Source organism: Muntiacus reevesi, chromosome 7, assembly GCF_963930625.1.
Source record: "Muntiacus reevesi chromosome 7, mMunRee1.1, whole genome shotgun sequence".
In the NCBI taxonomy this organism is placed as follows: Eukaryota; Metazoa; Chordata; class Mammalia; order Artiodactyla; family Cervidae; genus Muntiacus; species Muntiacus reevesi.
This window is the reverse complement of record NC_089255.1, coordinates 81321452-81335896: the sequence shown is the minus strand read 5'-3', so window position 1 is coordinate 81335896 and position 14445 is coordinate 81321452. Positions and strand designations below refer to the sequence as shown.

The 14445-nt window shown below is 38.9% G+C and overlaps 1 protein-coding gene across 3 annotated transcripts in view; it reads right to left on the bottom strand.

Annotated features, from left to right (window-relative positions):
* The window catches only part of PSEN1 (presenilin 1), a 67054-nt gene that overhangs the window by 39976 nt on the left and 12633 nt on the right, over positions 1 to 14445 (bottom strand). The window lies entirely within an intron of this gene.

Sequence of the window (14445 nt, the reverse complement as noted above, 5' to 3'; positions counted from 1 at the left end):
TCAAAAACAGAAAATGCAATGATTAGATCCCAGGGTAACAACAGGCCCATTATTACATGAGTTTCCAAAAACTTAAAGCAAGAGAGAATCTATTTACAAGAAGTACCACTGTCCACTGGAGGAACCCAGGTCCCCCCTCTCACCCGGCTCTTTCCAACTCTAATACAACTGTACTCATTCTTCAGAATTTTTGACTTAAAAAATGACATCTGCATGAAGCCTTCTTTATTTGCTGCGGCTCCAAGCAGAGTACTCTCACCTTTTTTAAAATCATGACATGCTTTTTTACCTGTAGTTTCCTATCACTTATACAAGGAACTAGCTCACCTTCATTATTAATGAGACTTAGAAATCTTTGTAGTGACATACAGGGGATCTCTCAGTATTACTTCTTACCATGTACAGTTATCTCAAAACAGTATTCAATTAAAAAAAAAAAGTTACAGAAAGAAACTAGGCCTTAATTCTGATGCTCTCCAAACCCATTCCCACCTATACAGAGGAAGGGAACAATAAATACAAAAATGAAGGAATGAAAGTAGATTCCATTTTTCTCTAGTTCTAAACATCACTTTTTTACCGTTATCCTTATCCTGGGTCTATCCTTGCCTATTCAAGTTCAATTTCCTTTTTGATATTATTATATCTAAAATTCAGTTTTTGTAAAGGGTAGAATGAATCTCAAGAGCATTAACAACAACAAAATAAAAATAATAAAAAATAGTAGAAAAATAACAGAGAAGTAAATAAAACAGGATATGAAAGTAGACTGATAGTCACTGCTGCTGACAAGAGGTAATCAGCTTGGTTAAGACAGGAAGCTCATAGGAAGACACACCTTGTACCTTGTATCTCATTCTTGACTATAGAGTTTAACCAAGTACATTACATGCTTGATAACAGCAGTATTACGGATTGTAATATGTGCCTTTTTTTTGGCTCCACGTCAAGGCTCGTGTGATCTTAGTACCCCAACCAGGGATTGAACCTGTGCCCTAAACAGCGAAAGCCCTGCATCCTGACCACTAGACCACCACGGAATTCCTGATGTGTACTTTGACATTTAACTCTCACAACCACCCTATCATCACCACTTTCCAGGCGAGGAAACAGCCACAGCTTGTGTTATAAAGAGGGCTTGAAGCCAGGTGTGCCTGACTGCAGAAATCAAGCTCTTAACCTCCTCTCAATCTGTCATTCACAAGACAACATGACTGCTCTGCAGACTTACAGTAGGCTTTCTTTTTCTGTGACTTTCAATTTATTCATTCCATAAATAATTAAAAGAATTCTGTATTTCAGTTACTCTGCTGTAACACTACAGCAGAAATTAAAAAGAAATTAAAAAGATCTAGATGCTGTCCTTAGAAGCTCATAAGATAGTTTTAATATTAGAGAAATACTAGAAATATGAACAAAGTGCTACAGAACTAATTTTTTGTGATCAAGAAAGGTAACATACGGTGGGAATGTAAATTGACACAGCCACTATGGAAAACTATATGGAGGTCCCTTGAAAAACTAAAAACAGAGTTGCCAAATGATCTAGCAGTTGCACTCCTGGGCATAAAACTCTAATTCAAAAAGATACATGCATCCTAATAGTCACAGTAGCACTATTTACAATAACCAAGACATGGATGCAACCTAAATGTCTATCAACAAATGAATGGATGAAGAAGATGTGTCGCGCACACACACACTGAAATATTACTTGGCCATAAAAAAGAACAAAATAATGCCATCTGCAGTTACATGGACCTAGAGATTATTACACTAAGTGAAGTAAATCAGAGAAAGACAAATATATGATATCACTTATATTTGGAATCTAAAATGATAACAAATGAACTTATTTATAAAATAGAAACAGACTCACAGACATAGAAAACAAAGTTATGGTTACCAAAAGGGAAAGAGGGTAGAGAATGGATAAACTAGGAGTTTGGGATTAGCAAATAACAGAGTACTACATATAAGATAGAATAAAATAAAAGGTCCTACTGTATAGGACAGGGAACCATATTCAATATCCTACAATAAACCACAAGGGAAATAATATGAAAAATAAAAAATACATATATGTATATATGTGTAACTGAATCACTTTGCTATACACTTGAAATTAACACAACATTGTAAATCAACTATATGTCAATTAAAATTTAAAGCAAAAAAGAAAGACAACATGAAAGATACAATTCTTGAATGGAACCTTCAAGAATGGAAGGTGAATGGGCTCCACAGAGACAACATCAACTGGGCCACAGGCCTATGCAGAAAACCTGTGAGTACTCCTGAGGTGGCTGAGAACAGGGTGGTCAGGGCTGGTGGCAGGAAAAGGAAGGTTAGCAACAGGTTGTAAAGAACCTTGTTTGCCATGTCAGGGACTTCAGACTTTGTCCTGTAGGCAACAAAAAAAGTCCTAAGAATTGCTAAGGTTGAGGAAGTGACACATCAGATTATGTTTCGTTTTTAACAAACTTGATGAAGTGGTGATGGAAAACAGGAGAGGTGTGAGAAAAATACTTCAGAAGCAATGACAGAGCTTTGTGGCAAATTACATGCGAATGGTCAGGAAGGAGTCAATGAAGACTCTGGAGGTTTTGGCTTAAGGGACTAGGAAGGTGGTGATAACACTGATGGACACAGGGAGCACAAGAAGGTAAGCAGGTTAGAGGAGCGGAGAGAGATTTTAGTTAGGTCAAGAGAGAGAATTTAGACAGATGCAGTTCAAGCTCAGAAGAGGGCCGAAGGAAGCCATTAGTTTCTACAGCTATGAAAGTGGATGAAACCTCAGGGAGAAAGTATAGAAGGATGTGTTGGTCATTAATGTAACACAACAGCTGTGGAAGGAAAAATACAAAGTGAGATGACCACCAAGGAGAGAAGTGTGAATAACTTCTAAGCTTAAGCAGCAGGTTATCTGTAAATTGTAATGGACTGGGAAATGAATGGAAACTGAGAAATCAAAGGCAATTATTCCTTGAAGCCAAAAAAGAACAAAAATGGACAAAAGAGGAGATTCAAATTTTAAAAAGTTATTTTAGGGATGTCGGAGACTTGAGCATACTTGTCAGGTCAAAGTATAGTTAGGATTAGAGGAAAATGTTGACGACACAAAACACAGAGATGATAACTAATGAAGCAGGGTAGGGGATAAATGATGGGAAACAGAAGGAGAGAGAAAAGCTGGCCTTACAAAGGCACTGGTGCTCTCTGCCTCGTTTGACCTCATGGAGCAAACATTTATGAAGACTCCAGGCCTACGAGAGTGGAAAGGAAACAACTGCAAAGCACAAAAGACAGAAAAATATATACCGCTTACCAAGAAAGATAATTTTTGCTGAACACAGTCACTGAAGTTCAGTAGGAAAGAAAGCGTTATGAGGAAGGGGGGATCTGGACAACAGGGGCAGAGTAGGGTAGATAGCTGAGAAGCAGGAGAGCTGAGGGAATTCACATTTCAACTCTCTTAGAAGGAAGGGACTGTGCCATATGCTAAGAATGTTGCAGTTGTGGCTAATATTCAGCAATACAATTACGGCCAACTTAGGCCGATTAATGCTTAGTATAAACTAGATGCAAGTAATAACAGCTCTCTTAATATAGTATTTACAAAGCATTTATATAATTTAGTATTATATGATTTATATAAAGTACTTATAATTTAAAAGCACTCTCACTTCATCTTGTTTATCTTTATATGTTGGGAGGTTTTGGTAGATGAACAGTAAAGCAATTGATCCAAAATTTCATAGTCAGAAAACAGCAGGGGTAGGAAAATCAAATTCAAATCTCTCACTTCAAAACCGTTCTTTCTATGGCACCACAGCTCTCCTATAAGGCTATGTGAGCTGTTTCACTGGGTGAACCTAGCATGAAAGAGGCAATCATAACATGCTTGTTAAGGGTACTGGATATTCTGGTTTATAGTGAACATCAGTGACCCCACCCTGCCCCGCCCTCAGAGGATACTAGAGCACTATATGACATAATACTTTGGACACTACTTTAAAAATTAACTATATAATTTATGTCTTTTTTTTTCTAATAAAGTTTTATTAAAGTATAAAGGAGATAGAGAAAGCTTCTGACATAGGCATCAGAAGGGGGCAAAAGAGTACCCCAATTTATGTCTTTTTAAAAAATACAATTTATTTACTTAAAGAGGCAAAATACACATTTGATTCTAAACTCAAGAAGTATAAAAAAGCATACAGTAAAAAACCTCCCACTTAACTCTCAGTTTCCCCAGGTTACCACTGGTCACTGTTCTCGGCAAATCCCTTCAAAGTTTCCTTATTCATACACAGCAAATACAAATACATATTCTCATTCCCCTTGTCCACAGAAATGGTAGCACAAGAAATGCACTGTCCTATACTATGCTTTCTTTTTTAAACTGTATCTTAGAAAGTTTTCTACATGTCAGTAAAGAATATCTTTATTCTCTTAAAAAATTGATTTTAACCAGTTGCACAGCCAGTGTATGAAGATATCGTAATTTATTAGGCCAATCCCCTAGTGATGGACACCGAACTTGCTTCCAACTTTTTGCCATTTCAAACCTCACTGCAGTGAGGTTATTTCACACATGAAGGGGCCTATTTATAGAATAACTTCACTGAAGTAGAAGGTCAAAGTATATATTCACTTCAAATCCTGATTTATACAGCCAAAGAGCGCCTATTTCAACAAGTCCTTGTCTACATAGTAAGCTTGTAATGTCTGAATTTTTACCAAACTGATAGGTATTAAAATACAGGATCTGTTTAACTTCTAGGTTTATCATTAGAAAAAAATGATCATTTTTTAAATGAACTAAGTATTCATATCCTTTGTCATTTCTTCTATTTGGCTTATGGTACTTTGTTTTAGTTAAAACTTTTTAATTTAACAAAAAATGAATGCCAGTTATGTACAAGGATGTACCAGTCAACAAGACTGCCCTCGTAAACTCATTTCAAGTAGGGGAAGACAGCTAATAAACAAGATAATTACAGATTAGGATAGTACTATAGTAGGGTGATGTGATAAATACATAGAATGGGACTTTCAAGTAATGTGACCAGAGAATATCTTTCTGAGGACATGACATTTGAGCTGAGACCTGAAGGATGAAAAGATGTGAAAGAGCTTTTGTATTGTGAAGGATTAACTCAGCAGGTCAGGGGTGTCCAAAACCTGCATACACCAAAGGAAGATCTGGCCTGGCTCCTGGGAGATAACCTTTAAGTCCTTGGAACAGCCTGCCTATTAAGACTGTTTCTGTTTACATGAGGCCTTGGGTCACATTAACAATCTGATCCACGGTGGGAGTCCTGAGCCACATGGTACCTGCTTGACCTTAGGAGGGGTTAGAGAACTATGTCCGGCCATGTTTACATGACCAACCCGGAACAAAACTCTGGGACACCCAGGCTCAGGTACGCTTTCCTGGTGAGCAGTACTCTCTGCATGTTGCCTCACACTGCTCCTGGGAGAACCGGGCACTTGTTTGCATGACTCCACTGGGGCAAGACAATTGGAAGCTTGGGCCTGGTGTCTCCTGGATCCCTGCCCTTGTGCCTTTTTCTGTTGCTAACTTTAATCTGTGTCTTTTCGCTGCAGTAAACTGTAACAGTGAGTATAACAGCTCTTCTGAGATCTGTGGGTCCTTCTACTAGCTTATCACTGAACCTGAGCATGGTCTTGGGGAACCCTGATTATATGTGTACACTGAATACCATAAAATATTGCTAAAAGAAATTAAAGATCAAAAGCAAAAATAGACAAATGGGACTACACCAAACTTTAAAACTTCTGTGCATCAAAGAAACAAACAACAGAGTAGAAAGGCAACCAGAGAATGGAAGAAAATATGTGCAAATTATATATTTAATAATGGGTTAATATCCAGAATGTATTAAAGACTCCTATAACTTAACAACAAAAAAACAAATAATTTGATTTTAAAATGGCAAAAGACTTGAAAAGACATTTCGATAGACATTTCTAAGAAGAATATATACAAAGGGCCAACAAGCACAAAAAAGATGCTCATGTTACTAATCAGAGAAATTCAATTCAAAACTAAAATAACATCTCTTACACCCATTAGGATGGCTACTATCAAAAAACTCCCCAGAAAATAACAAGTATTAGCAAGGAGGCAGAGATGTTGAATCCCTTGTGCCCTATGGATGGGCATGTAAAAGGGTACAGCTGTGATAGGAAACGATGCAGGTTCCTCAAAAAATTAAAAACAGAACTGTCATATGGTCCAGCAACTCTACTTCCAGGTAGAGATCCAAAGAATTGAAAGCAGTATCTCAAAGAGATATTGTATTTCACACCCAAGATCACTGCAGCACTATTTTCAAGAGCCAGGAGACAGAAGAAACTCAAATGTCTAAGAATAGATGGATAAAGGAAATGTGATACATATGTACAACAGAGTACTACTCAGCCTTAAAAGCGAAGGAAATCTTGTCACTTGCTAAAACATAAATGAACCCTGAGGACTATACTATGAAATGCATAAGCAAGTTATAAAAAGACAAATACTGCATGATTCCACTTATATAAAGTATCTAAATTAGTCTAACTTGGAAAAAAAAAAAGTATAACTGTGTTTGCTAGGGGCTCTGGGGACAGGGAAATGGGGCTCTGCTGCTCAACAGGTGCAGAGTATTAGTTTTGCAAGTTGAAAATGTTTTAGAAATCTATTGCACCATAATGTGAATATAGTTAACACTACTGAGCTGCATATTTAAAAATGGTTAAGATGGGAACTTCCCTGGTGATCCAGTGGTCAGGAATCCACCTGCCAATGCAGGGGACCCGGGTTCAATCCTTGATCCAGGAAGATCCCATGAGCTGCAAAGCAACGAAGCCCATGCACCACAACTACTGAGCCAGTGCCCTAGGGCCTGCACTCTGTAATGAGAGAAGACACTGCAAGGAGAAAATCACACACTGCAAACAGAAAGCAGCACCCACTGCTCACCACAACTAGAAAAGCCCCCACACAGCAAGAGACCGAGCGCAGCCAAAAACTTAAAAAATACATAAATTTCAAAAAATAGCATCTCATGTCCTCCATCACAATTAAAAAATTTTTTTAAGACCTAAATAAATGTAGAGCTATACTGTGTGTTCATGGATTAAAAGGCTCAATACTGCTAAGGTGTCAATTCTACCAACATTCTCCCTCCTCCCCCGCCAACTGATCTGTAAATTCAATGCAATCTCAATCAGCTTTTCTATAGTAATGTTTATTAAGTTAATATAGGAAATAGGGGCTTCCCTGGTGGGTCAGTGGTAAAGAATCTGCCTGCTGATGCAGGAGACGAGTTCCATCCATGATTCAGGAAGATTGCACTGAGCTGCAGAGTTGCTGCAGAGCAACTCAGCCTCTGAGCCACAACTATAGAGCCTGTGCTCTAGAGCCACGGAGCCGAAACTACTGAGCCCACCCATGTCCCACAGCTACTGAAACCTGTGCGCCACACAGCCCGTGCTCCCCAACAAGAGAAGCCACTGCAGTGAGAAGCCCGTGCACAACTGGACTAGCTCCCGCTGGCTACAACTGGAAAAGAGCCTGTGCAGCAATGAAGACCCAGCACAGCCAAAATTAAACAGATAAATATATTTTTTAAAAAGGAAAATACAGGATGATGTCCAAAACAACTTTGAAAGTTGGAGAACTAATGCCACATCTTATACAGTTACAGTTCCCAGAAAGATGTTGTACTGGCACAAATATACTAAGTAGAGTCCAGAAACAGCCTGACACACATGCACAACTGATTTTTGCCAAAGGATAGTCTTTTTCAACAAACGATGCTGAAACAACTGGATGTCCAACTGGAAAAAGTCAACTTTGATCCGTACCTCATGCCATATACAAAAAATTATACTCACAATACAGACCTAAATGCAAAACCTAAAACTATAGTTTCCAGAAGAAGGTAATATAAGAAAAAACTTTTGAGAACTTGAGTGAAACAAAGATTAAAAAAAAAAGAGAGACCCACAAAAGGAAAATATAGATAAAAGATTTCATCAATATTTATACTGATCTGTTTCTGCCCTTTAAAATACACTGCTAAAAAAAAAAAAAAAAAGAAAAAAAAAGAAAATACACTGCTAAGAAAATAAAAAGACAAGCCGCAAACTGGAAGAAAATGTTTGCAAATCACATATATCATAGAGGACGTGTATCTGGAATATATAAAACTCAGTAAGAAAACAAACAACCCCAAACCTCCCAGAAAAAGAAAGAGAAAAGAAACAATCCAATTTAAAAACCAAGCAAGGGATCTGAACAGATACTTCACCAAAGATATTGGGAAGACAAGCAGATGAAGAGACACTTCACATCATTATTCAGAGAAATGTAAATTAAAATCACAATGATATTAGTATCCATTTACTAGAATGGCTAAAAAACTGACAAGACTACCAAGCATTGCCGAGGATGTGGCGGAACTGGAACCCTTGTACTAGTGCAAAGTTACTGCACCAGTGCAGTGCAAAGTTACACAATCAATTTGGAAAAACAGTTTGACAGTATCTTAAAAAATTATACACTTTCTACACTGGAACACATTCTACTCTTAGGCATTTATTCAAAATAAATGAAAGCATTGGACCAACAGGGAAGCCCTCATTTCTTTATTAATTAAAAGAGAAAACAAAAAACTTTAGTTTTTAGAGCAGTTTTAGGTTCAGAACAAAACTGAGCGGAGAGGACAGAGAGCTCCCATAATACCCCTTGCCCCCGGCAATCTTCCCCACCAACATCCTACACCCAAGTGGTACATTTTCACAATCAACCAATCTTCACTGGCACATTATCACCTAAAATCCATAGTTTACTTTAGGGTTCACTCTTGGTACTGTACAGTCTCTGGGTTTTGAAAAATGTGCAATACATGCATCTACCATAGTACCATACAGAAGAGTTTCACTGTCCCCAAAACCCTGTGTTCTGCCTATTTATCCCTCCCTTCCCGCTATGCTCTGGCAACCAAGGATCATTTTACTGCTTTCAGTTTTGCCCTTAGAGACTATTTTTTAGGTTCAGAAAAACCAGTGTTGTAGGCATTATAAATGGTTTCATTTCAGTGGCAAAGCCAGGATTACTCACTACACAAATGTTGTAAGGTTCAGGGAGGGCGGGGTCCTATTGGAAGTGGCCAGTATGTGGGAAGTGAGTTCCTATGAAGCCACAGTCCCCAGAGCTCCTACACTGTGAAGTCAGAGGCTTCATTTTAATTTTCTCCCTTCTTTCACTTCAGAACATGTACAAGTCAAACCACTGAACACGTGTGGACCCTCAGGCAGGGAGAGTAGTTCTCAGGCAGCAAAGATCGTGGAGGTATTTTTGAGTGTGTTGGGAGGGGGAGGGGAGGTACTTTTTAATAGAGCATGCTCGCCCATTTGGGTTTTTTTTTAAACCTTGTTTTCTGCCTGCCTGTCCTTGGCTTTTCGTTTTATTTCTGTAGTTAAAAGAAATACTGTAAGTTTACAAACATTTTTAGAAGTTTGAAAAAATGTTATCAACTTGTGTTTATAAATAGAAACTCAGCATCCTCCCTAATCTCTGCTCCACAGCATGAACATGGTAAGCAATCTGACGTACTTTCAGACACTTTTATAGCCATGTTCTGCAATCTGCTTTGCCAATATACCTCAACTTACACATTATACTAGCAAAAAGAAATAATCTTTAAAAAATTACAGTAGCAGCACAGTAATAACCACGATAATAATTACTAAGATTTATTGACTATGTATGTGTGAGACACTCTGCTAAGCAGTTCAGGTGAGTCATCTATTTAATCCTTATAAAACTGAGTTAATATTCTAAACTTCATTTAACAGATAAAAAAACTGACGCTTAGAGAGATCAGATAGTTTGCCAAAGATCCCACAGCTAAGAGGTTCCAGAGCTGAGATTCTACTTCAGACAGTTTAGTCAAAAGATCCTACTATTCTCCATTAACTTATAATATTGACTGGGTATAAGGCAGATTATCTCAAATTCTCAGTTATAAATAATACTTCAATGAATAGTCTTGTCTATACTTCCTGGTACTCTTATGGAAATGTTTTTATAGGATAAGCTTCTAGAAGTGGTCATACTTGGTCAAAATGTACACGCATTTCTTTCTTTCTTCTTTGGCCGTACCTCTAGACATGTGGAATTTCCCCTACCTAGGATCAAATCCATGTCCCTGTAGTGGAAGCTCAGAGTCTTAACCACTGGAGTGCCAGGGAAGTCTTTACGTGCATTTTTAGATTTAATTGCCAGATTATCTGCAAAAGGCATGTGTATGTAGAAGACTTTTGACAGCTTGCTTCCAAATAAAGACAAACTTTTAACTCCTATGAACGCCAAATGAAGAGTGCCTATTTCCCCAAACCTTCAGTAGCAATAAGAACCAAGCCTTGCTCGATGAAAGGCGAAAGACAAAGGTTTTCATTTCTATGTCTGATTACTAGTAAGGTTGATTTATTACCATTTATATTTCTTTTTCCACCTCCATATATGTATACTGCTCATCTGTTCAGTTCAGTCACTCAGTTGTGTCCAACTTTGCAACCCCATGGACTGCAGCAGGCCAGCCTTCCCTGTCCATTACCAACTTTCGGAGCATACTCAAACTCATGTCCATTGTGTCGGTGATGCCATCCAACCATCTCATCCCCTATCATCTCATTCTCTCCCTGCCTTCAATCTTTCCCAGCATCAGGGTCTTTTCCAATCAGTCAGGTCTTCGCGTGAGGTGGTCAAAGTATTGGAGCTTCGGCTTCAGCGTCAGTCCTTCCAATGAATATTCAGGACTGATTTCCTTTAGGATGGACTGGTTGGATCTCCTTGCTCTCCAAGGGACTCTCAAGAGTCTTCTCCAACACCACAGTTCAAAAGCATCAACTCTTTGGTGATCAGCTTTCTTTATAGTCCACCTCTCACATCCATACATGACTAGTGGAAAAACCATAGCTTTGACTAGACGGATCTGTTAGCATAGTAATGTCTTTGCTTTTTAATATGCTATCTAGGTTGGTCATAGCTTTTATTCCAAGGAGCAAGTGTCATTTAATTTCATGGCTGAAGTCACCATCTGCAGTGATTTTGGAGCCCCCCAAAATAAAGTCTCTCACTGTTTCCCCATCTATTTGCCATGAAGTGACGGGACCAGATGCCGTGATCTTAGTTTTCTGAACACTGAGCTTTAAGTCAACTTTTTCACTCTCCTCTTTCACTTTCAAGAGGCTCTTTAGTTCTTCACTTTGTGCCATAAAGGTGGTGTCATCTGCATATCTGAGGTTATTGATATTTCTCCCAGGAATCTTGATTCCAGCTTGTGCTTCATCCAACCCAGCATTTTGCATGATGCACTCTGAATATAAGCTGGGTGACAATATACAGCCTTGACGTATTCCTTTCCTGATTTGGAACCAGTCTGTTATTCCATGTCCAGTTCTAAGTGTTGCTTCTGACCTGCATACAGATTTCTCAGGAGGCAGGTCAGGTGGTCTAGTATTCCCATTTCTTTCAGAATTTTCCACAGTTTGTTGTGATCCACACAGTCAAAGGCTTTGGTGTAGTCAATAAAGCAAAAGTAGTGTTTCTGTTTATCTCTTTTAGTAATTTCTTTCTGAGTTATGTCCCTTTTAACTTCATAAGCCCCTGTGCAAAGATGACACGCAAATTCGTGAAACGTTCCGTATTTTTAAGAATGAAACTAGAAAACTTTCTAACACCATACACAAAAATAAACTCAAAATGTTGATTAAAGATCTAAATGTAAGACCAGAAACTATAAAACTCCTAGAGGAGAACAGAGGCAAAACACTCTCCAACATAAACCACAGCAGGATCCTCTATGACCCACCTCCCAGAATATTGGAAATAAAAGCAAAAATAAACAAATGGGACCTAATTAAAATTAAAAGCTTCTGCACAACAAAGGAAACTAAGCAAAGTGAAAAGACAACCTTCAGAATGGGAGAAAATAATAGCAAATGAAGCAACAGATAAAGAATTAATCTCAAAAATATACAAACAACTCCTACAGCTCAATTCCAAAAAAATAAATAACCCAATCAAAGAGTGGGCCAAAGAACTAAACAGACATTTCTCCAAATAAGACATATAGATGGCTAACAAACACATGAAAAGATGCTCAACATCACTCATTATCAGAGAAATACAAATCAAAACCACAATGAGGTACCATTACACGCCAGTCAGAATGGCTGCTATCCAAAAGTCTACAAGCAATAAATGCTGGAGAGGGTGTGGAGAAAAGGGAACCCTCTTACACTGTTGGTGGGAATGCAAACTAGTACAGCCACTATGGAGAACAGTGTGAAGATTCCTTTAAAAACTGGAAATAGAACTACCATGTGACCCAGCAATCCTGATGCTGGGCATACACACTAAGGAAACCAGAATTGAGAGAGACACGTGCACCCCAATGTTCATTGCAGCACTGTTTATAATAGCCAGGACATGGAAGCAACCTAGATGTCCATCAGCAGACGAATGGATAAGAAAGCTGTTGTACATATACACAACGGAATATTATTACTCAGCCATTAAAAAGAATACATTTGAATCAGTGCTAATGAGGTGGATGAAACTGGAGCCTATTATACAGAGTGAAGTAACCCAGAAAGAAAAACACCAATACAGTATACTAACACATATATATGGAATTTAGAAAGATGGTAACAATAACCCTGTATGCAAGACAGCAAGAAAGACACATAAGTATTGAACAGTCTTTTGGACTCTGTGGGAAAGGACGAGGGTGGGATGATATGGGAGAATGGCACTGAAACATGTAAATTATCACATGTGAAACGAATCGCCGGTCCCGGTTCGATGCACGATACAAGATGCTTGGGGCTGGCGCACTGGGATGGCCCAAAGGGATGGAACGGGGAGGGAGGTGGGAGGGAGTTCAGGATGGGGAACACACGTACACCCATGGCGGATTCAAGTCAATGTATGGCAAAACCAATACAATGTTGTAAAGTAAAATAAATAGATATATCTGTCACTAGGTATATAAGCCTTTGCCCAGTTTGTTTTTTCACTTTGTTCATGGCAGTTTTTGCCACACAGAAGTTTATTATTCTGTATTGCTGAATATGAACTTAGATTATTTAATAAGAAAAACAACTTGTTCTTACTTTTTTCATTGAATATTATTTCATGTATATATTCCTATGTACCAAGTCAAAGGCCTAAAAATTAACACTGTATTCCATTACATTGATATATTTATAAACTTCATGTTATTTACTTACTTTACATATTTATTTATAAGAAAAAGCATTGTGGGAGGGAGGTTCAAGAGGGAGGTGATGTACATATACTTATGGCTGATTCATGTTGTTGTATGGCAGAAACCAATACAACATTGTAAAGCAATTATCCTCCAATTACAGGGTTTCCCTGGTTGTGCAGTGGGTAAGAATTCACCTGCCAATGCAGGAGACTTGGGTTCGATCCCCAATCAGGGAAGATCCCACACAGATGCAGAGCAACTAAGCCCACGAGCCAGAACTAGTGAAGCCTGCACACTGCAGGGCGGCACATCGCAATTACCGAGTCCACACGCTGCAACTACTGGAGCCCACGCGCCTAGAGCCTGTGTTCTGCAGCGAGAGAGGCCGCCACAGTGAGAAATGCGAGCATGGCAACTGGGGAGCCGCCCCTACTCGCCACAGCTAAAAAGGCCTGCACAGCAACAGAGACCCAGCACAGCCAAAAATAAATAAATAAATAAAATCATCTTTAAAAATAAATTAAAAAAATAAAAAGCACCAATAAGACTTTATAGATACTGTTTGAAAGTTGTCTGTTGAACGTGAAAGTCACTCAGTCGTGTCTGACTCTTTGTGACCCCATGGACTATACGGTCCATGGAACTCTCCAGGCCAGAATACTGGAGTGCGTAGCCTTTCCCTTCTCCAGGGGATCTTCCCAACCCAGGGATCAAACCCAGGTCTCCTGCATTGCAGGTGGCTTCTTTACCAGCTGAATCACAAGGGAAGCCCAAGAATACTGGAGTGGGTGGCCTATCCCTTCTCCAGTGGATCTTCCCAACCCAGGAATCAAACCAGGGTCTCCTGCATTGCAGGCAGATTCTTTACTAGCTCAACTGTCAGGGAAGCCCTAGATGTTGTTTGGATTTCCACAATTAGAAATGTGAGGCTCCTAAGCCTGCACTGCAGAAAAAATGAGAAGAGTAGCTGAACTAAAGAACTGGCAAGTGAACTGGAAAACTTGAAAATATTTATTAATCATACGCAGTTTCCAACAGCATGCAGAATTCTATCCAGCACCTGCCCAAGCTTTGAGATTGCCCAGAGTTAGAGCTTTAACCAGTACTCCATCATCAAGGAAGCTTGTCATTTCCCTGAACAGTTGACATA